This window comes from Pseudorasbora parva, unplaced genomic scaffold, assembly GCF_024679245.1.
Source record: "Pseudorasbora parva isolate DD20220531a unplaced genomic scaffold, ASM2467924v1 scaffold_73, whole genome shotgun sequence".
NCBI lineage: Eukaryota > Metazoa > Chordata > Actinopteri > Cypriniformes > Gobionidae > Pseudorasbora > Pseudorasbora parva.
In genome coordinates, this window is record NW_027125114.1 from 1 (window position 1) to 25,348 (window position 25,348).

The 25,348-nt window shown below is 44.7% G+C and overlaps 4 long non-coding RNA genes across 39 annotated transcripts; all 4 read left to right on the forward strand.

The window, feature by feature from the left end:
• Positions 1 to 105: 105 nt before the first annotated feature.
• LOC137068316 (uncharacterized) lies at positions 106 to 5,086 on the forward strand. Of its 9 annotated transcripts, none has more exons than XR_010904034.1 (8): positions 106 to 182; positions 387 to 476; positions 878 to 1,081; positions 1,460 to 1,533; positions 1,775 to 1,959; positions 2,204 to 3,450; positions 4,050 to 4,183; positions 4,863 to 5,086. It is a non-coding gene; the product is annotated as an uncharacterized lncRNA (long non-coding RNA). The 9 variants fall into 9 exon arrangements; XR_010904036.1 differs by having other exon boundaries at positions 890 to 1,081; XR_010904037.1 differs by having other exon boundaries at positions 116 to 231.
• A 517-nt stretch (positions 5,087 to 5,603) lies between these two features.
• LOC137068312 (uncharacterized) lies at positions 5,604 to 11,764 on the forward strand. Of its 10 annotated transcripts, none has more exons than XR_010904015.1 (10): positions 5,604 to 5,890; positions 5,983 to 6,062; positions 6,690 to 6,909; positions 7,065 to 7,154; positions 7,556 to 7,759; positions 8,138 to 8,211; positions 8,453 to 8,637; positions 8,882 to 10,128; positions 10,728 to 10,861; positions 11,541 to 11,764. It is a non-coding gene; the product is annotated as an uncharacterized lncRNA (long non-coding RNA). The 10 variants fall into 10 exon arrangements; XR_010904016.1 differs by having other exon boundaries at positions 7,568 to 7,759; XR_010904013.1 differs by having other exon boundaries at positions 5,606 to 5,890; positions 6,690 to 6,860.
• A 518-nt stretch (positions 11,765 to 12,282) lies between these two features.
• Positions 12,283 to 18,443, forward strand: LOC137068310 (uncharacterized). 10 transcript variants are annotated; one of them, XR_010904005.1, is made up of 10 exons: positions 12,283 to 12,569; positions 12,662 to 12,741; positions 13,369 to 13,588; positions 13,744 to 13,833; positions 14,235 to 14,438; positions 14,817 to 14,890; positions 15,132 to 15,316; positions 15,561 to 16,807; positions 17,407 to 17,540; positions 18,220 to 18,443. It is a non-coding gene; the product is annotated as an uncharacterized lncRNA (long non-coding RNA). The 10 variants fall into 10 exon arrangements; XR_010904006.1 differs by having other exon boundaries at positions 14,247 to 14,438; XR_010904003.1 differs by having other exon boundaries at positions 12,285 to 12,569; positions 13,369 to 13,539.
• A 518-nt stretch (positions 18,444 to 18,961) lies between these two features.
• On the forward strand, positions 18,962 to 25,122 carry LOC137068314 (uncharacterized). 10 transcript variants are annotated; one of them, XR_010904025.1, is made up of 10 exons: positions 18,962 to 19,248; positions 19,341 to 19,420; positions 20,048 to 20,267; positions 20,423 to 20,512; positions 20,914 to 21,117; positions 21,496 to 21,569; positions 21,811 to 21,995; positions 22,240 to 23,486; positions 24,086 to 24,219; positions 24,899 to 25,122. It is a non-coding gene; the product is annotated as an uncharacterized lncRNA (long non-coding RNA). The 10 variants fall into 10 exon arrangements; XR_010904026.1 differs by having other exon boundaries at positions 20,926 to 21,117; XR_010904023.1 differs by having other exon boundaries at positions 18,964 to 19,248; positions 20,048 to 20,218.
• The last annotated feature ends 226 nt before the right edge of the window (positions 25,123 to 25,348 follow it).

Genomic DNA, 25,348 nt, shown 5'->3' on the forward strand with positions numbered 1-25,348 from the left:
GGTAGGAGGGGTAGGAGGGGTAGGAGGGGTAGGAGGGGTAGGAGGGGTAGGAGGGGTAGGAGGGGTAGGAGGGGTAGGAGGGGTAGGGTTAGGGGAATGAAAAGTCCAAGATCAGGGACCCTAAGGTCCCTGAAATGGTTGTGCACGGTCCAGCCTTCTACTGACCACTAAAGGCGGCCCAGGTCCAAAGATAGCCAACAACGTTACCATGTCCTGCTAGTGCCATTATATGTATAATAAATTTCATTATTTTTTATTATAAGCCAGATAAGTATGTATCATCACATCAATTTATTTATTTATTTACTATATTAACCATTTATGTTATTTAACCCACACTATATTTTATATAGCCACTCATCATTTTTTTCTCTGTTTTTTTGCAGGAATCCAGGGCTACGTCCACGAGGGGTACGCCAGGCCGGGCTGGATCCACGCGGGGTGCGGAGTCGAGGGTTGACCCATCTGGACCCCAGGTAAGAGGGGTAGGTTTTAGGTAGGGTTTTGTGGTGGGGGTTAGCATGATGAGAGGGCTGTAGACACCCTGGTGACATTGCCAGGGGTGTCTGGGTAGGTTTAGGGGTGATGTGGGTATGTTTATATATTTATTAGCCTGGGGTATCTGGGTAGGTTTAGGTGTGGGGTGGGTATGTCTATATATTTATATATTAGCCAGGGGTATCTGGGTAGGTTTAGGTGTGAGTGGGTATGTCTATATACTTATTAGTCAGGGGTATCTGGGTAGGTTTAGGCGTGATACGGGTGTGCCCAGATCATCATGACGGTAAGTACAGAGAAGGATAATAATCTAGGCCTCATTAAGGCCTCTCGGGTACACCGTGTCCAAGCGTCTGATCCAGGTGCTTTCTGCCCTGAGTCTCTCCTTTAGGGACCACGCTGGATCCGACTGGAGTGCGGTGATTCTGAACGAGGACAACCCGTGGGCCAGAAAGTGTTGAACGAGGTGTCGGCGCTTATCAACGGCATGCAAAATGTTGTGTGCATGTTGATAAGCCCGAACACGGAGTTCATTTTTCGTTTGGCCGACGTATTGTCTCCTGCATCTTGAACAGAAAGCCAGGTAAACGCAGTTAGACGATTCATGGGTCAGAGGTGCAGGGATCTTAAACATCCTTTTATTAAATCTGCTCATTACCCATTTTGTCTGTACAAAGTATTTGCAGCGACCAACGCGACCCTGGGGTTTGAGAGTGTTCAATTTACTCTGGACCAATATGTCCTTGAGATTTTCATTGCGTTTGTAGGCCGCAATTGGCCTGTGGTGCTGGAGATACTTTGTGGGTCCCAAAAATTTGAGAAAATTTTCTTTGATGGCCAAGTTAAGAGAAACACACTGTTTGGAGTAAAGTGCCGTTAGAGGGATGATCTTATCTCTATTGTGTGTCTCTTCTGTATGTTGTTTTTTTGGCTCATCAAAATGTTTTAAAATCTTTTTCAGGAAGGATCTCCCATAGCCACGGTACCTAAGTGCCTGGAACAGGGTCCGTGTGGCTTCCTGGAACGAGCTGGGCTGTGAGCAGATTCTTTTAAATCTTAGTAGCTGTGATTTAATAATACCCTTGAAAGTGTGTTTTGGATGAAAACTATCCCTATGCAGCAGGGAATGCGTGTCGGTCTCCTTAAAGTAGACCTTGAAGTCCAGGTGACCCGTTTCTGCGAACCTTGGCCCCTTGTATGACACGACATCCAAAAAGTTGACCTCTGACCTGTCTATACTGTGCTTAACTGTAATGGATTCCTGGTGTGTGTTTAGATGCGAGATGAAAGCGAGAAAGTCCTCCATCGAATGGGTCCAAACTCCCCAGATGTCATCCAAGAAACGATAATACGCAAACGGTTTCAAGGCGGAGGAAGCGAGGGCCGTTTGCTCCCAATCCGCCATGAAAATGTTGGCGTATGACGGCGCAAACTTTTTCCCCATGGCCGTTCCCTTGACCTGTAAGTAGAATTTAGAGTCAAATTCGAAATCGTTTTTCGTGAGGTTTATTTCCAATAATTTAATGAGATATTCGTCCGGTCTATGGGGGTCAGGATATTTTTGCATGAAATTTTTGACTGCCCTTAGGCCAGTGGGGGTGTCAATATTGGTGTACAGGCTGTCTATGTCGATGGTAAACAGAAAGGAATTGGCTGGAATTTTAAGTTTGCTTATTTTTGAAATGAAATCGTATGTGTCTTTAAGGTAACTTGGATGCCTGGTCGAGAGAGGGTTCAGGAAGTATTCGATGTACTCTGCGGTGCAGTACGTTTCACTATTGCAGTCGGAAACTATTGGGCGGCCGGGTGGAACTATAAAGGGTACGCTCCACTTTTCTGGTTCCTTGTGGATTTTTGGCAACAAATAGAAAATTCTCGGCCTGGGTGGGCCCTCACCCATCAGGTACTGCTTTTGTTTGTTGTTTATGATTTTCTTGTGCACCATATCTTCTAAGATACCTCTTACTTCCTTTTCAGTCTCTGGGAAGATTGGATCCTCGAGTGGACGGTAATGCTCACTTACTGCCAGCTGTCTAAGGCCCTCCCCTATATAATGTGCCCTATCTTGAATGACTGTAGCGTTGCCTTTATCAGCGGGTTTGATGACAATACTATTGTTTTCACGTAGCTCTTTTAGGGCTTTCTTTTCCCCAGTAGTGAGGTTGGGGGTTCTGCCGATGCCCCAATGAAGGCTCTTAAAGGCGTAATTATCAGCTTTAATGGTTTTGCCGATTTCTTTTGGCAGGCTGGACAGTGGGGGCTCCCAACCAGATGGGTGGGTGAAAGGAACCTTATCTTTATGGTTCTTTTTGCCCTCAAAATATGATTCCAGCTTGAGCCTGCGATGGTAAGCTTGTATGTCAGCCAACAGTTCTTTTTTTAGGCATTTGGGAGGGGTGGGAATGAAAGAGAGTCCCTTCTCTAAGACAGAGGTTTGGTCTTGTGTTAAGGTAAGTGATTTTGATAGATTCACAATGAGTTTCTTAGAACCACATTTTGGGCTTTTGGGCATTAGAAGTTTAAATGTTCCATCCAGTGGGAAAACAGTGTCTTTGCCGTAGCCGGCCTCCAATGGACACCGTCATTTTCCACTCGGAAGTGTGTCGCTGCCAGAAGGGGGATGAAATTCATATTTTTACTGATGAAGTGATTCATGTGCTCTATCATCTCCCGTTCGGCCAGCGGTAGTGCTCTGGAAAAGTTAATTAGTGGCACTATTACAGCTGTGTGTGGCAGGTACTTTCTCGCTGTTTGATAGGCTTTTTTAATCTCTGCGATGGCTCTCAATTTGTGCCTTTGTTTTCTATTGTTTATCCCAAAGGCTAGGATGATGTGATCTGGGACCACAGAGACCGTAGCCTTTTCCAACAGGTTGCTCGCGTGTTGGAACTTTGCCCCCGGGAAACAGTCAATCTGGAGGTCAGGATCATCATGTTGGGGGAACCTTGACAGGTTAGAGTCACCAATTATGACTGTTTTCTTTTTAATTGTCAAGCTCCAATCTATAAATTTTCTGTTTGTGCTAATATGACGTAGCGGGCGGTTCAGGGAGCTAGAAGCAGGACTATCGGCAGCCGTGGGTGATGTCACGGTCTGTGATGCCATTACTGGAGGCAGTATTGCTTGTCGTGCCGATGGTGACTCAACTGTATCTAGATCAATCAATGATGTCTGTTTTAAAGCACTAGTTTCACCCTGCTCAACCCGCTTTGGGTTTGGGCCTGCCAGAGGTTCAAGTTCTTTAAGGAACAATGAAAGAGGTGAGGGTGATCTTTGAGGGCGATTTGGGCCATCAGATTCCGGTACAGCTTCTTCCCTTCGTGGAGTGGACGCCATATTGTTAACCCGTGGGTCCACCTCCCGAAGTGGGGAAGTCCCAACAGAGAGTTCCATCACAGGGTTTTCGTGACAGCTCTGTGGAGATGGAGTCTGATCAGAGATTTCCGCCCCGATTATGTCGTGGCGGCTCTGAAGCACCGAGACGGTGGAAGAGTTTTCCGCCACCCGTGATAGGTGACGGCTCTTATGTGTCTTTTTTCTCTGCTCTATAGGTTCCAGAGCCCCAGCCTGTATGGGCTGAAGGGCTTCGTGGAGGTCCTGAGGAGGTGCTTCGTCCTCAAAAGACCAGTCCCCTCTGGCTGGAGGGGGTGTGACAGCGCGCTGCTGCGGGCAGAGTGTAGGAGAGGTTTGTACCGACACGTTTTGGTGGCTAACATTTTCTTTTACAGGGTTGGCACTAACGGGGGGACGGTCTGAAGGTTGCGGTCGAGTCTGTGAAAGAGCCCGACTGGTGGAAGCGACCACTGAGGCGTAAGTGCGAGGGGGTTCGCTCGCTGGAGGCTCTGCTTCGACATTCTGTGTCGAAGTGTCACCGTTAGGCGGAAGTTCCGCTGTAATTAGAGCTTCCGCCTGCTCAATGGCTTCAGCGCTAACTCTGCCTCTGTAATTTCTGTTAGCCCAGTGTGAGGCCACTTCAAAGGCTTCGGACCAGTCATCTCGATTGGTCTGGGTGCGGATTTTTTCGAGAGTTAATTCGATGGTAGATTCATAATGTTGTTCCAGAATTAACTGCGTGGTGTAGCACCAATTTTTTGCATTGCCCTGTAACAATTGTGCCACGCGTTCGTTGGTAAATGCTGGTCTCACTGTCTCAATGAGGAGGTCGGTCAAATCAGAGAACGTGATAGGTAGATTATTTTCCACCTTTGTAGTGACATTCTTTAGATGGTGTATGAGACGGATGAGCTCATAGAAAAGCTTAATGGTTTTCTTTAATTGTGGTGGTGCCGGTGTAAAATCTGGGTTTTGTCTCATCTGTTTTTGAGCTCTAAAATGCCCTTGTTTTGTCCCATTTCTGTTTTTAGGTGGGGAGTGTTGTCGCTGGATGTTCCTATTGGTGGGATAACGAGGAGTGTTAACCCGAGGTGGAACAAAATTTCGAGACTGACCACCGTAATTACGGAAGGGGACCGTTCTGGGTCCCTGGTGGTACTGGGCAGGGAAACGTGTGGGGGGTCCAGTCCTGGACGCCTCCCTAAGGTTAAGTCCAGAAGCCTCTGGAAAACCATTAAAATTTGTGAAATCCCTATTTTTTTGTCTCTTTCCCCTTTTCTGTTTTTTATTTCTTTTCTGGGACTGTGGAGCGGTATTGTATGGTCTCCTGTATGGGAAACTACGCTCGTCGACATAAGGGCGTGATGGTGTGTGCATGGGTGGATGGTTGTGGTCTCTAAAATTTGGTGTGACACTAACGTGTCTCACTCTGAGACGGGGGGCATTTCTCTGTCTCAGACGGCCCCGAAAATTATCCATGATAGCAATATATAAAGAACTTTTTTTGGTGGGTTTTTTTTATTTTTTTGTTTATTTTTTTGTATTTTTTGTGTTTTTTTGTAGAAATAGGAACAGTTAGAACAAATAAAAATTAAAATGAAATAAAGAATCAAAAAGAAAAAACAAAATGGCCAAGTGTTCAAGTCCTTCGCGACGTTTCGGTAAACAAATAATACCTTCTTCAGGCTAGACTTGAACTTTATATTTAATATAACAAATAAAATAATAAAGAAATATATGAGACTTCAATATATATCTATATAAAATCACATGTATAAACTATAATATGTACAGAATATAATGTGTATATAAATATATATATTTTCTACTCAATATATTTCTAATAAAGACTCAACAAGGTGTGAATGATAACTCTTAGTTGGTTTGCGGAGGAAGAGCGGTAAGGCTGCGACCGTCTGCTGTCAGAACACGAGAGAACTGATGAGCGCGCCTGAATGCGCGCCCCCTTTATATAGGCTCGTGCTGGAGCAGAAGGGAAGACCAAATATGGATTAAAAGCCCTTCTGAACAGGATAAAATTAGTAAAGGACAGCGAAAGGTAAGTATATAGTGGTTAGAACAAATATATGATATAATTAATAAATAAAGTTTAGAATAAGAGTGGGATATTATTTTATATTATGACTGGAGAGAGGGACGACATCGGATGACGTCATCTCCACGGCGACAGTGGTACATTAAAACCATGTTATAAATGGTCCAAATGGTCGGTAAGTATTCTGAAAATGAGGATTTATGACTAAAATATTTTTTATTGTCCATCTGTAAAAAGAGTATGGACGAAATAAATTTGCAATGTAAGTTTTTGCAAGTGGATTCGGCGACGACATCGTTTTTCGACCGGGACGACATCGTTTTACGCGGGACGATATCGTTTTGCGCGGGACGATATCGTTTTGCGCGGGACGACATCGTTTTGCGCGGGACGATATCGTTTTGCGCGGGACGATATCGTTTTATAATATAAAACCCACAAAGTCGCTAAAAAACAGTCATAAACATCCCAGAAAATTCTGAAAACAAGGATTTATAATTGAAATGTACCACAAAACATATTATTAAAAATAGATGTGGTGAACAATATGTGGAAATGTACATTTAGAACCCTGTTTTTCTTTTCTTGAACTAGTGTTGTCAAAAACAGTCAGATTAACTGACCGAAATATTAAATGACAAATATATTTTATAACATGTTTTCCTATGTTGTGATAAGGAAAATAGTGTTTCAACATGATAAAAATTATCCTTCTCGATACCCACTCAATGTAATGGCAATGTATATGTATCTAATTCTATATGTGGATATATAATAATAGTAGCATATTGTTTTATTCCAGGAAACAGGACGCATACGGTATGGGCCATCATCGAGCCAGGGCCCACCAGAAGCTCAGAGGCGGCGGCGCGGGCTTGGTTAGGGGAATGAAAAGTCCAAGATCAGGGACCCTAAGGTCCCTGAAATGGTTGTGCACGGTCCAGCCTTCTACTGACCACTAAAGGCGGCCCAGGTCCAAAGATAGCCAACAACGTTACCATGTCCTGCTAGTGCCATTATATGTATAATAAATTTCATTATTTTTTATTATAAGCCAGATAAGTATGTATCATCACATCAATTTATTTATTTATTTACTATATTAACCATTTATGTTATTTAACCCACACTATATTTTATATAGCCACTCATCATTTTTTTCTCTGTTTTTTTGCAGGAATCCAGGGCTACGTCCACGAGGGGTACGCCAGGCCGGGCTGGATCCACGCGGGGTGCGGAGTCGAGGGTTGACCCATCTGGACCCCAGGTAAGAGGGGTAGGTTTTAGGTAGGGTTTTGTGGTGGGGGTTAGCATGATGAGAGGGCTGTAGACACCCTGGTGACATTGCCAGGGGTGTCTGGGTAGGTTTAGGGGTGATGTGGGTATGTTTATATATTTATTAGCCTGGGGTATCTGGGTAGGTTTAGGTGTGGGGTGGGTATGTCTATATATTTATATATTAGCCAGGGGTATCTGGGTAGGTTTAGGTGTGAGTGGGTATGTCTATATACTTATTAGTCAGGGGTATCTGGGTAGGTTTAGGCGTGATACGGGTGTGCCCAGATCATCATGACGGTAAGTACAGAGAAGGATAATAATCTAGGCCTCATTAAGGCCTCTCGGGTACACCGTGTCCAAGCGTCTGATCCAGGTGCTTTCTGCCCTGAGTCTCTCCTTTAGGGACCACGCTGGATCCGACTGGAGTGCGGTGATTCTGAACGAGGACAACCCGTGGGCCAGAAAGTGTTGAACGAGGTGTCGGCGCTTATCAACGGCATGCAAAATGTTGTGTGCATGTTGATAAGCCCGAACACGGAGTTCATTTTTCGTTTGGCCGACGTATTGTCTCCTGCATCTTGAACAGAAAGCCAGGTAAACGCAGTTAGACGATTCATGGGTCAGAGGTGCAGGGATCTTAAACATCCTTTTATTAAATCTGCTCATTACCCATTTTGTCTGTACAAAGTATTTGCAGCGACCAACGCGACCCTGGGGTTTGAGAGTGTTCAATTTACTCTGGACCAATATGTCCTTGAGATTTTCATTGCGTTTGTAGGCCGCAATTGGCCTGTGGTGCTGGAGATACTTTGTGGGTCCCAAAAATTTGAGAAAATTTTCTTTGATGGCCAAGTTAAGAGAAACACACTGTTTGGAGTAAAGTGCCGTTAGAGGGATGATCTTATCTCTATTGTGTGTCTCTTCTGTATGTTGTTTTTTTGGCTCATCAAAATGTTTTAAAATCTTTTTCAGGAAGGATCTCCCATAGCCACGGTACCTAAGTGCCTGGAACAGGGTCCGTGTGGCTTCCTGGAACGAGCTGGGCTGTGAGCAGATTCTTTTAAATCTTAGTAGCTGTGATTTAATAATACCCTTGAAAGTGTGTTTTGGATGAAAACTATCCCTATGCAGCAGGGAATGCGTGTCGGTCTCCTTAAAGTAGACCTTGAAGTCCAGGTGACCCGTTTCTGCGAACCTTGGCCCCTTGTATGACACGACATCCAAAAAGTTGACCTCTGACCTGTCTATACTGTGCTTAACTGTAATGGATTCCTGGTGTGTGTTTAGATGCGAGATGAAAGCGAGAAAGTCCTCCATCGAATGGGTCCAAACTCCCCAGATGTCATCCAAGAAACGATAATACGCAAACGGTTTCAAGGCGGAGGAAGCGAGGGCCGTTTGCTCCCAATCCGCCATGAAAATGTTGGCGTATGACGGCGCAAACTTTTTCCCCATGGCCGTTCCCTTGACCTGTAAGTAGAATTTAGAGTCAAATTCGAAATCGTTTTTCGTGAGGTTTATTTCCAATAATTTAATGAGATATTCGTCCGGTCTATGGGGGTCAGGATATTTTTGCATGAAATTTTTGACTGCCCTTAGGCCAGTGGGGGTGTCAATATTGGTGTACAGGCTGTCTATGTCGATGGTAAACAGAAAGGAATTGGCTGGAATTTTAAGTTTGCTTATTTTTGAAATGAAATCGTATGTGTCTTTAAGGTAACTTGGATGCCTGGTCGAGAGAGGGTTCAGGAAGTATTCGATGTACTCTGCGGTGCAGTACGTTTCACTATTGCAGTCGGAAACTATTGGGCGGCCGGGTGGAACTATAAAGGGTACGCTCCACTTTTCTGGTTCCTTGTGGATTTTTGGCAACAAATAGAAAATTCTCGGCCTGGGTGGGCCCTCACCCATCAGGTACTGCTTTTGTTTGTTGTTTATGATTTTCTTGTGCACCATATCTTCTAAGATACCTCTTACTTCCTTTTCAGTCTCTGGGAAGATTGGATCCTCGAGTGGACGGTAATGCTCACTTACTGCCAGCTGTCTAAGGCCCTCCCCTATATAATGTGCCCTATCTTGAATGACTGTAGCGTTGCCTTTATCAGCGGGTTTGATGACAATACTATTGTTTTCACGTAGCTCTTTTAGGGCTTTCTTTTCCCCAGTAGTGAGGTTGGGGGTTCTGCCGATGCCCCAATGAAGGCTCTTAAAGGCGTAATTATCAGCTTTAATGGTTTTGCCGATTTCTTTTGGCAGGCTGGACAGTGGGGGCTCCCAACCAGATGGGTGGGTGAAAGGAACCTTATCTTTATGGTTCTTTTTGCCCTCAAAATATGATTCCAGCTTGAGCCTGCGATGGTAAGCTTGTATGTCAGCCAACAGTTCTTTTTTTAGGCATTTGGGAGGGGTGGGAATGAAAGAGAGTCCCTTCTCTAAGACAGAGGTTTGGTCTTGTGTTAAGGTAAGTGATTTTGATAGATTCACAATGAGTTTCTTAGAACCACATTTTGGGCTTTTGGGCATTAGAAGTTTAAATGTTCCATCCAGTGGGAAAACAGTGTCTTTGCCGTAGCCGGCCTCCAATGGACACCGTCATTTTCCACTCGGAAGTGTGTCGCTGCCAGAAGGGGGATGAAATTCATATTTTTACTGATGAAGTGATTCATGTGCTCTATCATCTCCCGTTCGGCCAGCGGTAGTGCTCTGGAAAAGTTAATTAGTGGCACTATTACAGCTGTGTGTGGCAGGTACTTTCTCGCTGTTTGATAGGCTTTTTTAATCTCTGCGATGGCTCTCAATTTGTGCCTTTGTTTTCTATTGTTTATCCCAAAGGCTAGGATGATGTGATCTGGGACCACAGAGACCGTAGCCTTTTCCAACAGGTTGCTCGCGTGTTGGAACTTTGCCCCCGGGAAACAGTCAATCTGGAGGTCAGGATCATCATGTTGGGGGAACCTTGACAGGTTAGAGTCACCAATTATGACTGTTTTCTTTTTAATTGTCAAGCTCCAATCTATAAATTTTCTGTTTGTGCTAATATGACGTAGCGGGCGGTTCAGGGAGCTAGAAGCAGGACTATCGGCAGCCGTGGGTGATGTCACGGTCTGTGATGCCATTACTGGAGGCAGTATTGCTTGTCGTGCCGATGGTGACTCAACTGTATCTAGATCAATCAATGATGTCTGTTTTAAAGCACTAGTTTCACCCTGCTCAACCCGCTTTGGGTTTGGGCCTGCCAGAGGTTCAAGTTCTTTAAGGAACAATGAAAGAGGTGAGGGTGATCTTTGAGGGCGATTTGGGCCATCAGATTCCGGTACAGCTTCTTCCCTTCGTGGAGTGGACGCCATATTGTTAACCCGTGGGTCCACCTCCCGAAGTGGGGAAGTCCCAACAGAGAGTTCCATCACAGGGTTTTCGTGACAGCTCTGTGGAGATGGAGTCTGATCAGAGATTTCCGCCCCGATTATGTCGTGGCGGCTCTGAAGCACCGAGACGGTGGAAGAGTTTTCCGCCACCCGTGATAGGTGACGGCTCTTATGTGTCTTTTTTCTCTGCTCTATAGGTTCCAGAGCCCCAGCCTGTATGGGCTGAAGGGCTTCGTGGAGGTCCTGAGGAGGTGCTTCGTCCTCAAAAGACCAGTCCCCTCTGGCTGGAGGGGGTGTGACAGCGCGCTGCTGCGGGCAGAGTGTAGGAGAGGTTTGTACCGACACGTTTTGGTGGCTAACATTTTCTTTTACAGGGTTGGCACTAACGGGGGGACGGTCTGAAGGTTGCGGTCGAGTCTGTGAAAGAGCCCGACTGGTGGAAGCGACCACTGAGGCGTAAGTGCGAGGGGGTTCGCTCGCTGGAGGCTCTGCTTCGACATTCTGTGTCGAAGTGTCACCGTTAGGCGGAAGTTCCGCTGTAATTAGAGCTTCCGCCTGCTCAATGGCTTCAGCGCTAACTCTGCCTCTGTAATTTCTGTTAGCCCAGTGTGAGGCCACTTCAAAGGCTTCGGACCAGTCATCTCGATTGGTCTGGGTGCGGATTTTTTCGAGAGTTAATTCGATGGTAGATTCATAATGTTGTTCCAGAATTAACTGCGTGGTGTAGCACCAATTTTTTGCATTGCCCTGTAACAATTGTGCCACGCGTTCGTTGGTAAATGCTGGTCTCACTGTCTCAATGAGGAGGTCGGTCAAATCAGAGAACGTGATAGGTAGATTATTTTCCACCTTTGTAGTGACATTCTTTAGATGGTGTATGAGACGGATGAGCTCATAGAAAAGCTTAATGGTTTTCTTTAATTGTGGTGGTGCCGGTGTAAAATCTGGGTTTTGTCTCATCTGTTTTTGAGCTCTAAAATGCCCTTGTTTTGTCCCATTTCTGTTTTTAGGTGGGGAGTGTTGTCGCTGGATGTTCCTATTGGTGGGATAACGAGGAGTGTTAACCCGAGGTGGAACAAAATTTCGAGACTGACCACCGTAATTACGGAAGGGGACCGTTCTGGGTCCCTGGTGGTACTGGGCAGGGAAACGTGTGGGGGGTCCAGTCCTGGACGCCTCCCTAAGGTTAAGTCCAGAAGCCTCTGGAAAACCATTAAAATTTGTGAAATCCCTATTTTTTTGTCTCTTTCCCCTTTTCTGTTTTTTATTTCTTTTCTGGGACTGTGGAGCGGTATTGTATGGTCTCCTGTATGGGAAACTACGCTCGTCGACATAAGGGCGTGATGGTGTGTGCATGGGTGGATGGTTGTGGTCTCTAAAATTTGGTGTGACACTAACGTGTCTCACTCTGAGACGGGGGGCATTTCTCTGTCTCAGACGGCCCCGAAAATTATCCATGATAGCAATATATAAAGAACTTTTTTTGGTGGGTTTTTTTTATTTTTTTTGTTTATTTTTTTGTATTTTTTGTGTTTTTTTGTAGAAATAGGAACAGTTAGAACAAATAAAAATTAAAATGAAATAAAGAATCAAAAAGAAAAAACAAAATGGCCAAGTGTTCAAGTCCTTCGCGACGTTTCGGTAAACAAATAATACCTTCTTCAGGCTAGACTTGAACTTTATATTTAATATAACAAATAAAATAATAAAGAAATATATGAGACTTCAATATATATCTATATAAAATCACATGTATAAACTATAATATGTACAGAATATAATGTGTATATAAATATATATATTTTCTACTCAATATATTTCTAATAAAGACTCAACAAGGTGTGAATGATAACTCTTAGTTGGTTTGCGGAGGAAGAGCGGTAAGGCTGCGACCGTCTGCTGTCAGAACACGAGAGAACTGATGAGCGCGCCTGAATGCGCGCCCCCTTTATATAGGCTCGTGCTGGAGCAGAAGGGAAGACCAAATATGGATTAAAAGCCCTTCTGAACAGGATAAAATTAGTAAAGGACAGCGAAAGGTAAGTATATAGTGGTTAGAACAAATATATGATATAATTAATAAATAAAGTTTAGAATAAGAGTGGGATATTATTTTATATTATGACTGGAGAGAGGGACGACATCGGATGACGTCATCTCCACGGCGACAGTGGTACATTAAAACCATGTTATAAATGGTCCAAATGGTCGGTAAGTATTCTGAAAATGAGGATTTATGACTAAAATATTTTTTATTGTCCATCTGTAAAAAGAGTATGGACGAAATAAATTTGCAATGTAAGTTTTTGCAAGTGGATTCGGCGACGACATCGTTTTTCGACCGGGACGACATCGTTTTACGCGGGACGATATCGTTTTGCGCGGGACGATATCGTTTTGCGCGGGACGACATCGTTTTGCGCGGGACGATATCGTTTTGCGCGGGACGATATCGTTTTATAATATAAAACCCACAAAGTCGCTAAAAAACAGTCATAAACATCCCAGAAAATTCTGAAAACAAGGATTTATAATTGAAATGTACCACAAAACATATTATTAAAAATAGATGTGGTGAACAATATGTGGAAATGTACATTTAGAACCCTGTTTTTCTTTTCTTGAACTAGTGTTGTCAAAAACAGTCAGATTAACTGACCGAAATATTAAATGACAAATATATTTTATAACATGTTTTCCTATGTTGTGATAAGGAAAATAGTGTTTCAACATGATAAAAATTATCCTTCTCGATACCCACTCAATGTAATGGCAATGTATATGTATCTAATTCTATATGTGGATATATAATAATAGTAGCATATTGTTTTATTCCAGGAAACAGGACGCATACGGTATGGGCCATCATCGAGCCAGGGCCCACCAGAAGCTCAGAGGCGGCGGCGCGGGCTTGGTTAGGGGAATGAAAAGTCCAAGATCAGGGACCCTAAGGTCCCTGAAATGGTTGTGCACGGTCCAGCCTTCTACTGACCACTAAAGGCGGCCCAGGTCCAAAGATAGCCAACAACGTTACCATGTCCTGCTAGTGCCATTATATGTATAATAAATTTCATTATTTTTTATTATAAGCCAGATAAGTATGTATCATCACATCAATTTATTTATTTATTTACTATATTAACCATTTATGTTATTTAACCCACACTATATTTTATATAGCCACTCATCATTTTTTTCTCTGTTTTTTTGCAGGAATCCAGGGCTACGTCCACGAGGGGTACGCCAGGCCGGGCTGGATCCACGCGGGGTGCGGAGTCGAGGGTTGACCCATCTGGACCCCAGGTAAGAGGGGTAGGTTTTAGGTAGGGTTTTGTGGTGGGGGTTAGCATGATGAGAGGGCTGTAGACACCCTGGTGACATTGCCAGGGGTGTCTGGGTAGGTTTAGGGGTGATGTGGGTATGTTTATATATTTATTAGCCTGGGGTATCTGGGTAGGTTTAGGTGTGGGGTGGGTATGTCTATATATTTATATATTAGCCAGGGGTATCTGGGTAGGTTTAGGTGTGAGTGGGTATGTCTATATACTTATTAGTCAGGGGTATCTGGGTAGGTTTAGGCGTGATACGGGTGTGCCCAGATCATCATGACGGTAAGTACAGAGAAGGATAATAATCTAGGCCTCATTAAGGCCTCTCGGGTACACCGTGTCCAAGCGTCTGATCCAGGTGCTTTCTGCCCTGAGTCTCTCCTTTAGGGACCACGCTGGATCCGACTGGAGTGCGGTGATTCTGAACGAGGACAACCCGTGGGCCAGAAAGTGTTGAACGAGGTGTCGGCGCTTATCAACGGCATGCAAAATGTTGTGTGCATGTTGATAAGCCCGAACACGGAGTTCATTTTTCGTTTGGCCGACGTATTGTCTCCTGCATCTTGAACAGAAAGCCAGGTAAACGCAGTTAGACGATTCATGGGTCAGAGGTGCAGGGATCTTAAACATCCTTTTATTAAATCTGCTCATTACCCATTTTGTCTGTACAAAGTATTTGCAGCGACCAACGCGACCCTGGGGTTTGAGAGTGTTCAATTTACTCTGGACCAATATGTCCTTGAGATTTTCATTGCGTTTGTAGGCCGCAATTGGCCTGTGGTGCTGGAGATACTTTGTGGGTCCCAAAAATTTGAGAAAATTTTCTTTGATGGCCAAGTTAAGAGAAACACACTGTTTGGAGTAAAGTGCCGTTAGAGGGATGATCTTATCTCTATTGTGTGTCTCTTCTGTATGTTGTTTTTTTGGCTCATCAAAATGTTTTAAAATCTTTTTCAGGAAGGATCTCCCATAGCCACGGTACCTAAGTGCCTGGAACAGGGTCCGTGTGGCTTCCTGGAACGAGCTGGGCTGTGAGCAGATTCTTTTAAATCTTAGTAGCTGTGATTTAATAATACCCTTGAAAGTGTGTTTTGGATGAAAACTATCCCTATGCAGCAGGGAATGCGTGTCGGTCTCCTTAAAGTAGACCTTGAAGTCCAGGTGACCCGTTTCTGCGAACCTTGGCCCCTTGTATGACACGACATCCAAAAAGTTGACCTCTGACCTGTCTATACTGTGCTTAACTGTAATGGATTCCTGGTGTGTGTTTAGATGCGAGATGAAAGCGAGAAAGTCCTCCATCGAATGGGTCCAAACTCCCCAGATGTCATCCAAGAAACGATAATACGCAAACGGTTTCAAGGCGGAGGAAGCGAGGGCCGTTTGCTCCCAATCCGCCATGAAAATGTTGGCGTATGACGGCGCAAACTTTTTCCCCATGGCCGTTCCCTTGACCTGTAAGTAGAATTTAGAGTCAAATTCGAAATCGTTTTTCGTGAGGTTTATTTCCAATAATTTAATGAGATATTCGTCCGGTCTATGGGGGTCAGGATATTTTTGCATGAAATTTTTGACTGCCCTTAGGCCAGTGGGGGTGTCAATATTGGTGTACAGGCTGTCTATGTCGATGGTAAACAGAAAGGAATTGGCTGGAATTTTAAGTTTGCTTATTTTTGAAATGAAATCGTATGTGTCTTTAAGGTAACTTGGATGCCTGGTCGAGAGAGGGTTCAGGAAGTATTCGATGTACTCTGCGGTGCAGTACGTTTCACTATTGCAGTCGGAAACTATTGGGCGGCCGGGTGGAACTATAAAGGGTACGCTCCACTTTTCTGGTTCCTTGTGGATTTTTGGCAACAAATAGAAAATTCTCGGCCTGGGTGGGCCCTCACCCATCAGGTACTGCTTTTGTTTGTTGTTTATGATTTTCTTGTGCACCATATCTTCTAAGATACCTCTTACTTCCTTTTCAGTCTCTGGGAAGATTGGATCCTCGAGTGGACGGTAATGCTCACTTACTGCCAGCTGTCTAAGGCCCTCCCCTATATAATGTGCCCTATCTTGAATGACTGTAGCGTTGCCTTTATCAGCGGGTTTGATGACAATACTATTGTTTTCACGTAGCTCTTTTAGGGCTTTCTTTTCCCCAGTAGTGAGGTTGGGGGTTCTGCCGATGCCCCAATGAAGGCTCTTAAAGGCGTAATTATCAGCTTTAATGGTTTTGCCGATTTCTTTTGGCAGGCTGGACAGTGGGGGCTCCCAACCAGATGGGTGGGTGAAAGGAACCTTATCTTTATGGTTCTTTTTGCCCTCAAAATATGATTCCAGCTTGAGCCTGCGATGGTAAGCTTGTATGTCAGCCAACAGTTCTTTTTTTAGGCATTTGGGAGGGGTGGGAATGAAAGAGAGTCCCTTCTCTAAGACAGAGGTTTGGTCTTGTGTTAAGGTAAGTGATTTTGATAGATTCACAATGAGTTTCTTAGAACCACATTTTGGGCTTTTGGGCATTAGAAGTTTAAATGTTCCATCCAGTGGGAAAACAGTGTCTTTGCCGTAGCCGGCCTCCAATGGACACCGTCATTTTCCACTCGGAAGTGTGTCGCTGCCAGAAGGGGGATGAAATTCATATTTTTACTGATGAAGTGATTCATGTGCTCTATCATCTCCCGTTCGGCCAGCGGTAGTGCTCTGGAAAAGTTAATTAGTGGCACTATTACAGCTGTGTGTGGCAGGTACTTTCTCGCTGTTTGATAGGCTTTTTTAATCTCTGCGATGGCTCTCAATTTGTGCCTTTGTTTTCTATTGTTTATCCCAAAGGCTAGGATGATGTGATCTGGGACCACAGAGACCGTAGCCTTTTCCAACAGGTTGCTCGCGTGTTGGAACTTTGCCCCCGGGAAACAGTCAATCTGGAGGTCAGGATCATCATGTTGGGGGAACCTTGACAGGTTAGAGTCACCAATTATGACTGTTTTCTTTTTAATTGTCAAGCTCCAATCTATAAATTTTCTGTTTGTGCTAATATGACGTAGCGGGCGGTTCAGGGAGCTAGAAGCAGGACTATCGGCAGCCGTGGGTGATGTCACGGTCTGTGATGCCATTACTGGAGGCAGTATTGCTTGTCGTGCCGATGGTGACTCAACTGTATCTAGATCAATCAATGATGTCTGTTTTAAAGCACTAGTTTCACCCTGCTCAACCCGCTTTGGGTTTGGGCCTGCCAGAGGTTCAAGTTCTTTAAGGAACAATGAAAGAGGTGAGGGTGATCTTTGAGGGCGATTTGGGCCATCAGATTCCGGTACAGCTTCTTCCCTTCGTGGAGTGGACGCCATATTGTTAACCCGTGGGTCCACCTCCCGAAGTGGGGAAGTCCCAACAGAGAGTTCCATCACAGGGTTTTCGTGACAGCTCTGTGGAGATGGAGTCTGATCAGAGATTTCCGCCCCGATTATGTCGTGGCGGCTCTGAAGCACCGAGACGGTGGAAGAGTTTTCCGCCACCCGTGATAGGTGACGGCTCTTATGTGTCTTTTTTCTCTGCTCTATAGGTTCCAGAGCCCCAGCCTGTATGGGCTGAAGGGCTTCGTGGAGGTCCTGAGGAGGTGCTTCGTCCTCAAAAGACCAGTCCCCTCTGGCTGGAGGGGGTGTGACAGCGCGCTGCTGCGGGCAGAGTGTAGGAGAGGTTTGTACCGACACGTTTTGGTGGCTAACATTTTCTTTTACAGGGTTGGCACTAACGGGGGGACGGTCTGAAGGTTGCGGTCGAGTCTGTGAAAGAGCCCGACTGGTGGAAGCGACCACTGAGGCGTAAGTGCGAGGGGGTTCGCTCGCTGGAGGCTCTGCTTCGACATTCTGTGTCGAAGTGTCACCGTTAGGCGGAAGTTCCGCTGTAATTAGAGCTTCCGCCTGCTCAATGGCTTCAGCGCTAACTCTGCCTCTGTAATTTCTGTTAGCCCAGTGTGAGGCCACTTCAAAGGCTTCGGACCAGTCATCTCGATTGGTCTGGGTGCGGATTTTTTCGAGAGTTAATTCGATGGTAGATTCATAATGTTGTTCCAGAATTAACTGCGTGGTGTAGCACCAATTTTTTGCATTGCCCTGTAACAATTGTGCCACGCGTTCGTTGGTAAATGCTGGTCTCACTGTCTCAATGAGGAGGTCGGTCAAATCAGAGAACGTGATAGGTAGATTATTTTCCACCTTTGTAGTGACATTCTTTAGATGGTGTATGAGACGGATGAGCTCATAGAAAAGCTTAATGGTTTTCTTTAATTGTGGTGGTGCCGGTGTAAAATCTGGGTTTTGTCTCATCTGTTTTTGAGCTCTAAAATGCCCTTGTTTTGTCCCATTTCTGTTTTTAGGTGGGGAGTGTTGTCGCTGGATGTTCCTATTGGTGGGATAACGAGGAGTGTTAACCCGAGGTGGAACAAAATTTCGAGACTGACCACCGTAATTACGGAAGGGGACCGTTCTGGGTCCCTGGTGGTACTGGGCAGGGAAACGTGTGGGGGGTCCAGTCCTGGACGCCTCCCTAAGGTTAAGTCCAGAAGCCTCTGGAAAACCATTAAAATTTGTGAAATCCCTATTTTTTTGTCTCTTTCCCCTTTTCTGTTTTTTATTTCTTTTCTGGGACTGTGGAGCGGTATTGTATGGTCTCCTGTATGGGAAACTACGCTCGTCGACATAAGGGCGTGATGGTGTGTGCATGGGTGGATGGTTGTGGTCTCTAAAATTTGGTGTGACACTAACGTGTCTCACTCTGAGACGGGGGGCATTTCTCTGTCTCAGACGGCCCCGAAAATTATCCATGATAGCAATATATAAAGAACTTTTTTTGGTGGGTTTTTTTTATTTTTTTTGTTTATTTTTTTGTATTTTTTGTGTTTTTTTGTAGAAATAGGAACAGTTAGAACAAATAAAAATTAAAATGAAATAAAGAATCAAAAAGAAAAAACAAAATGGCCAAGTGTTCAAGTCCTTCGCGACGTTTCGGTAAACAAATAATACCTTCTTCAGGCTAGACTTGAACTTTATATTTAATATAACAAATAAAATAATAAAGAAATATATGAGACTTCAATATATATCTATATAAAATCACATGTATAAACTATAATATGTACAGAATATAATGTGTATATAAATATATATATTTTCTACTCAATATATTTCTAATAAAGACTCAACAAGGTGTGAATGATAACTCTTAGTTGGTTTGCGGAGGAAGAGCGGTAAGGCTGCGACCGTCTGCTGTCAGAACACGAGAGAACTGATGAGCGCGCCTGAATGCGCGCCCCCTTTATATAGGCTCGTGCTGGAGCAGAAGGGAAGACCAAATATGGATTAAAAGCCCTTCTGAACAGGATAAAATTAGTAAAGGACAGCGAAAGGTAAGTATATAGTGGTTAGAACAAATATATGATATAATTAATAAATAAAGTTTAGAATAAGAGTGGGATATTATTTTATATTATGACTGGAGAGAGGGACGACATCGGATGACGTCATCTCCACGGCGACAGTGGTACATTAAAACCATGTTATAAATGGTCCAAATGGTCGGTAAGTATTCTGAAAATGAGGATTTATGACTAAAATATTTTTTATTGTCCATCTGTAAAAAGAGTATGGACGAAATAAATTTGCAATGTAAGTTTTTGCAAGTGGATTCGGCGACGACATCGTTTTTCGACCGGGACGACATCGTTTTACGCGGGACGATATCGTTTTGCGCGGGACGATATCGTTTTGCGCGGGACGACATCGTTTTGCGCGGGACGATATCGTTTTGCGCGGGACGATATCGTTTTATAATATAAAACCCACAAAGTCGCTAAAAAACAGTCATAAACATCCCAGAAAATTCTGAAAACAAGGATTTATAATTGAAATGTACCACAAAACATATTATTAAAAATAGATGTGGTGAACAATATGTGGAAATGTACATTTAGAACCCTGTTTTTCTTTTCTTGAACTAGTGTTGTCAAAAACAGTCAGATTAACTGACCGAAATATTAAATGACAAATATATTTTATAACATGTTTTCCTATGTTGTGATAAGGAAAATAGTGTTTCAACATGATAAAAATTATCCTTCTCGATACCCACTCAATGTAATGGCAATGTATATGTATCTAATTCTATATGTGGATATATAATAATAGTAGCATATTGTTTTATTCCAGGAAACAGGACGCATACGGTATGGGCCATCATCGAGCCAGGGCCCACCAGAAGCTCAGAGGCGGCGGCGCGGGCTTGGTTAGGGGAATGAAAAGTCCAAGATCAGGGACCCTAAGGTCCCTGAAATGGTTGTGCACGGTCCAGCCTTCTACTGACCACTAAAGGCGGCCCAGGTCCAAAGATAGCCAACAACGTTACCATGTCCTGCTAGTGCCATTATATGTATAATAAATTTCATTATTTTTTATTATAAGCCAGATAAGTATGTATCATCACATCAATTTATTTATTTATTTACTATATTAACCATTTATGTTATTTAACCCACACTATATTTTATATAGCCACTCATCATTTTTTTCTCTGTTTTTTTGCAGGAATCCAGGGCTACGTCCACGAGGGGTACGCCAGGCCGGGCTGGATCCACGCGGGGTGCGGAGTCGAGGGTTGACCCATCTGGACCCCAGGTAAGAGGGGTAGGTTTTAGGTAGGGTTTTGTGGTGGGGGTTAGCATGATGAGAGGGCTGTAGACACCCTGGTGACATTGCCAGGGGTGTCTGGGTAGGTTTAGGGGTGATGTGGGTATGTTTATATATTTATTAGCCTGGGGTATCTGGGTAGGTTTAGGTGTGGGGTGGGTATGTCTATATATTTATATATTAGCCAGGGGTATCTGGGTAGGTTTAGGTGTGAGTGGGTATGTCTATATACTTATTAGTCAGGGGTATCTGGGTAGGTTTAGGCGTGATACGGGTGTGCCCAGATCATCATGACGGTAAGTACAGAGAAGGATAATAATCTAGGCCTCATTAAGGCCTCTCGGGTACACCGTGTCCAAGCGTCTGATCCAGGTGCTTTCTGCCCTGAGTCTCTCCTTTAGGGACCACGCTGGATCCGACTGGAGTGCGGTGATTCTGAACGAGGACAACCCGTGGGCCAGAAAGTGTTGAACGAGGTGTCGGCGCTTATCAACGGCATGCAAAATGTTGTGTGCATGTTGATAAGCCCGAACACGGAGTTCATTTTTCGTTTGGCCGACGTATTGTCTCCTGCATCTTGAACAGAAAGCCAGGTAAACGCAGTTAGACGATTCATGGGTCAGAGGTGCAGGGATCTTAAACATCCTTTTATTAAATCTGCTCATTACCCATTTTGTCTGTACAAAGTATTTGCAGCGACCAACGCGACCCTGGGGTTTGAGAGTGTTCAATTTACTCTGGACCAATATGTCCTTGAGATTTTCATTGCGTTTGTAGGCCGCAATTGGCCTGTGGTGCTGGAGATACTTTGTGGGTCCCAAAAATTTGAGAAAATTTTCTTTGATGGCCAAGTTAAGAGAAACACACTGTTTGGAGTAAAGTGCCGTTAGAGGGATGATCTTATCTCTATTGTGTGTCTCTTCTGTATGTTGTTTTTTTGGCTCATCAAAATGTTTTAAAATCTTTTTCAGGAAGGATCTCCCATAGCCACGGTACCTAAGTGCCTGGAACAGGGTCCGTGTGGCTTCCTGGAACGAGCTGGGCTGTGAGCAGATTCTTTTAAATCTTAGTAGCTGTGATTTAATAATACCCTTGAAAGTGTGTTTTGGATGAAAACTATCCCTATGCAGCAGGGAATGCGTGTCGGTCTCCTTAAAGTAGACCTTGAAGTCCAGGTGACCCGTTTCTGCGAACCTTGGCCCCTTGTATGACACGACATCCAAAAAGTTGACCTCTGACCTGTCTATACTGTGCTTAACTGTAATGGATTCCTGGTGTGTGTTTAGATGCGAGATGAAAGCGAGAAAGTCCTCCATCGAATGGGTCCAAACTCCCCAGATGTCATCCAAGAAACGATAATACGCAAACGGTTTCAAGGCGGAGGAAGCGAGGGCCGTTTGCTCCCAATCCGCCATGAAAATGTTGGCGTATGACGGCGCAAACTTTTTCCCCATGGCCGTTCCCTTGACCTGTAAGTAGAATTTAGAGTCAAATTCGAAATCGTTTTTCGTGAGGTTTATTTCCAATAATTTAATGAGATATTCGTCCGGTCTATGGGGGTCAGGATATTTTTGCATGAAATTTTTGACTGCCCTTAGGCCAGTGGGGGTGTCAATATTGGTGTACAGGCTGTCTATGTCGATGGTAAACAGAAAGGAATTGGCTGGAATTTTAAGTTTGCTTATTTTTGAAATGAAATCGTATGTGTCTTTAAGGTAACTTGGATGCCTGGTCGAGAGAGGGTTCAGGAAGTATTCGATGTACTCTGCGGTGCAGTACGTTTCACTATTGCAGTCGGAAACTATTGGGCGGCCGGGTGGAACTATAAAGGGTACGCTCCACTTTTCTGGTTCCTTGTGGATTTTTGGCAACAAATAGAAAATTCTCGGCCTGGGTGGGCCCTCACCCATCAGGTACTGCTTTTGTTTGTTGTTTATGATTTTCTTGTGCACCATATCTTCTAAGATACCTCTTACTTCCTTTTCAGTCTCTGGGAAGATTGGATCCTCGAGTGGACGGTAATGCTCACTTACTGCCAGCTGTCTAAGGCCCTCCCCTATATAATGTGCCCTATCTTGAATGACTGTAGCGTTGCCTTTATCAGCGGGTTTGATGACAATACTATTGTTTTCACGTAGCTCTTTTAGGGCTTTCTTTTCCCCAGTAGTGAGGTTGGGGGTTCTGCCGATGCCCCAATGAAGGCTCTTAAAGGCGTAATTATCAGCTTTAATGGTTTTGCCGATTTCTTTTGGCAGGCTGGACAGTGGGGGCTCCCAACCAGATGGGTGGGTGAAAGGAACCTTATCTTTATGGTTCTTTTTGCCCTCAAAATATGATTCCAGCTTGAGCCTGCGATGGTAAGCTTGTATGTCAGCCAACAGTTCTTTTTTTAGGCATTTGGGAGGGGTGGGAATGAAAGAGAGTCCCTTCTCTAAGACAGAGGTTTGGTCTTGTGTTAAGGTAAGTGATTTTGATAGATTCACAATGAGTTTCTTAGAACCACATTTTGGGCTTTTGGGCATTAGAAGTTTAAATGTTCCATCCAGTGGGAAAACAGTGTCTTTGCCGTAGCCGGCCTCCAATGGACACCGTCATTTTCCACTCGGAAGTGTGTCGCTGCCAGAAGGGGGATGAAATTCATATTTTTACTGATGAAGTGATTCATGTGCTCTATCATCTCCCGTTCGGCCAGCGGTAGTGCTCTGGAAAAGTTAATTAGTGGCACTATTACAGCTGTGTGTGGCAGGTACTTTCTCGCTGTTTGATAGGCTTTTTTAATCTCTGCGATGGCTCTCAATTTGTGCCTTTGTTTTCTATTGTTTATCCCAAAGGCTAGGATGATGTGATCTGGGACCACAGAGACCGTAGCCTTTTCCAACAGGTTGCTCGCGTGTTGGAACTTTGCCCCCGGGAAACAGTCAATCTGGAGGTCAGGATCATCATGTTGGGGGAACCTTGACAGGTTAGAGTCACCAATTATGACTGTTTTCTTTTTAATTGTCAAGCTCCAATCTATAAATTTTCTGTTTGTGCTAATATGACGTAGCGGGCGGTTCAGGGAGCTAGAAGCAGGACTATCGGCAGCCGTGGGTGATGTCACGGTCTGTGATGCCATTACTGGAGGCAGTATTGCTTGTCGTGCCGATGGTGACTCAACTGTATCTAGATCAATCAATGATGTCTGTTTTAAAGCACTAGTTTCACCCTGCTCAACCCGCTTTGGGTTTGGGCCTGCCAGAGGTTCAAGTTCTTTAAGGAACAATGAAAGAGGTGAGGGTGATCTTTGAGGGCGATTTGGGCCATCAGATTCCGGTACAGCTTCTTCCCTTCGTGGAGTGGACGCCATATTGTTAACCCGTGGGTCCACCTCCCGAAGTGGGGAAGTCCCAACAGAGAGTTCCATCACAGGGTTTTCGTGACAGCTCTGTGGAGATGGAGTCTGATCAGAGATTTCCGCCCCGATTATGTCGTGGCGGCTCTGAAGCACCGAGACGGTGGAAGAGTTTTCCGCCACCCGTGATAGGTGACGGCTCTTATGTGTCTTTTTTCTCTGCTCTATAGGTTCCAGAGCCCCAGCCTGTATGGGCTGAAGGGCTTCGTGGAGGTCCTGAGGAGGTGCTTCGTCCTCAAAAGACCAGTCCCCTCTGGCTGGAGGGGGTGTGACAGCGCGCTGCTGCGGGCAGAGTGTAGGAGAGGTTTGTACCGACACGTTTTGGTGGCTAACATTTTCTTTTACAGGGTTGGCACTAACGGGGGGACGGTCTGAAGGTTGCGGTCGAGTCTGTGAAAGAGCCCGACTGGTGGAAGCGACCACTGAGGCGTAAGTGCGAGGGGGTTCGCTCGCTGGAGGCTCTGCTTCGACATTCTGTGTCGAAGTGTCACCGTTAGGCGGAAGTTCCGCTGTAATTAGAGCTTCCGCCTGCTCAATGGCTTCAGCGCTAACTCTGCCTCTGTAATTTCTGTTAGCCCAGTGTGAGGCCACTTCAAAGGCTTCGGACCAGTCATCTCGATTGGTCTGGGTGCGGATTTTTTCGAGAGTTAATTCGATGGTAGATTCATAATGTTGTTCCAGAATTAACTGCGTGGTGTAGCACCAATTTTTTGCATTGCCCTGTAACAATTGTGCCACGCGTTCGTTGGTAAATGCTGGTCTCACTGTCTCAATGAGGAGGTCGGTCAAATCAGAGAACGTGATAGGTAGATTATTTTCCACCTTTGTAGTGACATTCTTTAGATGGTGTATGAGACGGATGAGCTCATAGAAAAGCTTAATGGTTTTCTTTAATTGTGGTGGTGCCGGTGTAAAATCTGGGTTTTGTCTCATCTGTTTTTGAGCTCTAAAATGCCCTTGTTTTGTCCCATTTCTGTTTTTAGGTGGGGAGTGTTGTCGCTGGATGTTCCTATTGGTGGGATAACGAGGAGTGTTAACCCGAGGTGGAACAAAATTTCGAGACTGACCACCGTAATTACGGAAGGGGACCGTTCTGGGTCCCTGGTGGTACTGGGCAGGGAAACGTGTGGGGGGTCCAGTCCTGGACGCCTCCCTAAGGTTAAGTCCAGAAGCCTCTGGAAAACCATTAAAATTTGTGAAATCCCTATTTTTTTGTCTCTTTCCCCTTTTCTGTTTTTTATTTCTTTTCTGGGACTGTGGAGCGGTATTGTATGGTCTCCTGTATGGGAAACTACGCTCGTCGACATAAGGGCGTGATGGTGTGTGCATGGGTGGATGGTTGTGGTCTCTAAAATTTGGTGTGACACTAACGTGTCTCACTCTGAGACGGGGGGCATTTCTCTGTCTCAGACGGCCCCGAAAATTATCCATGA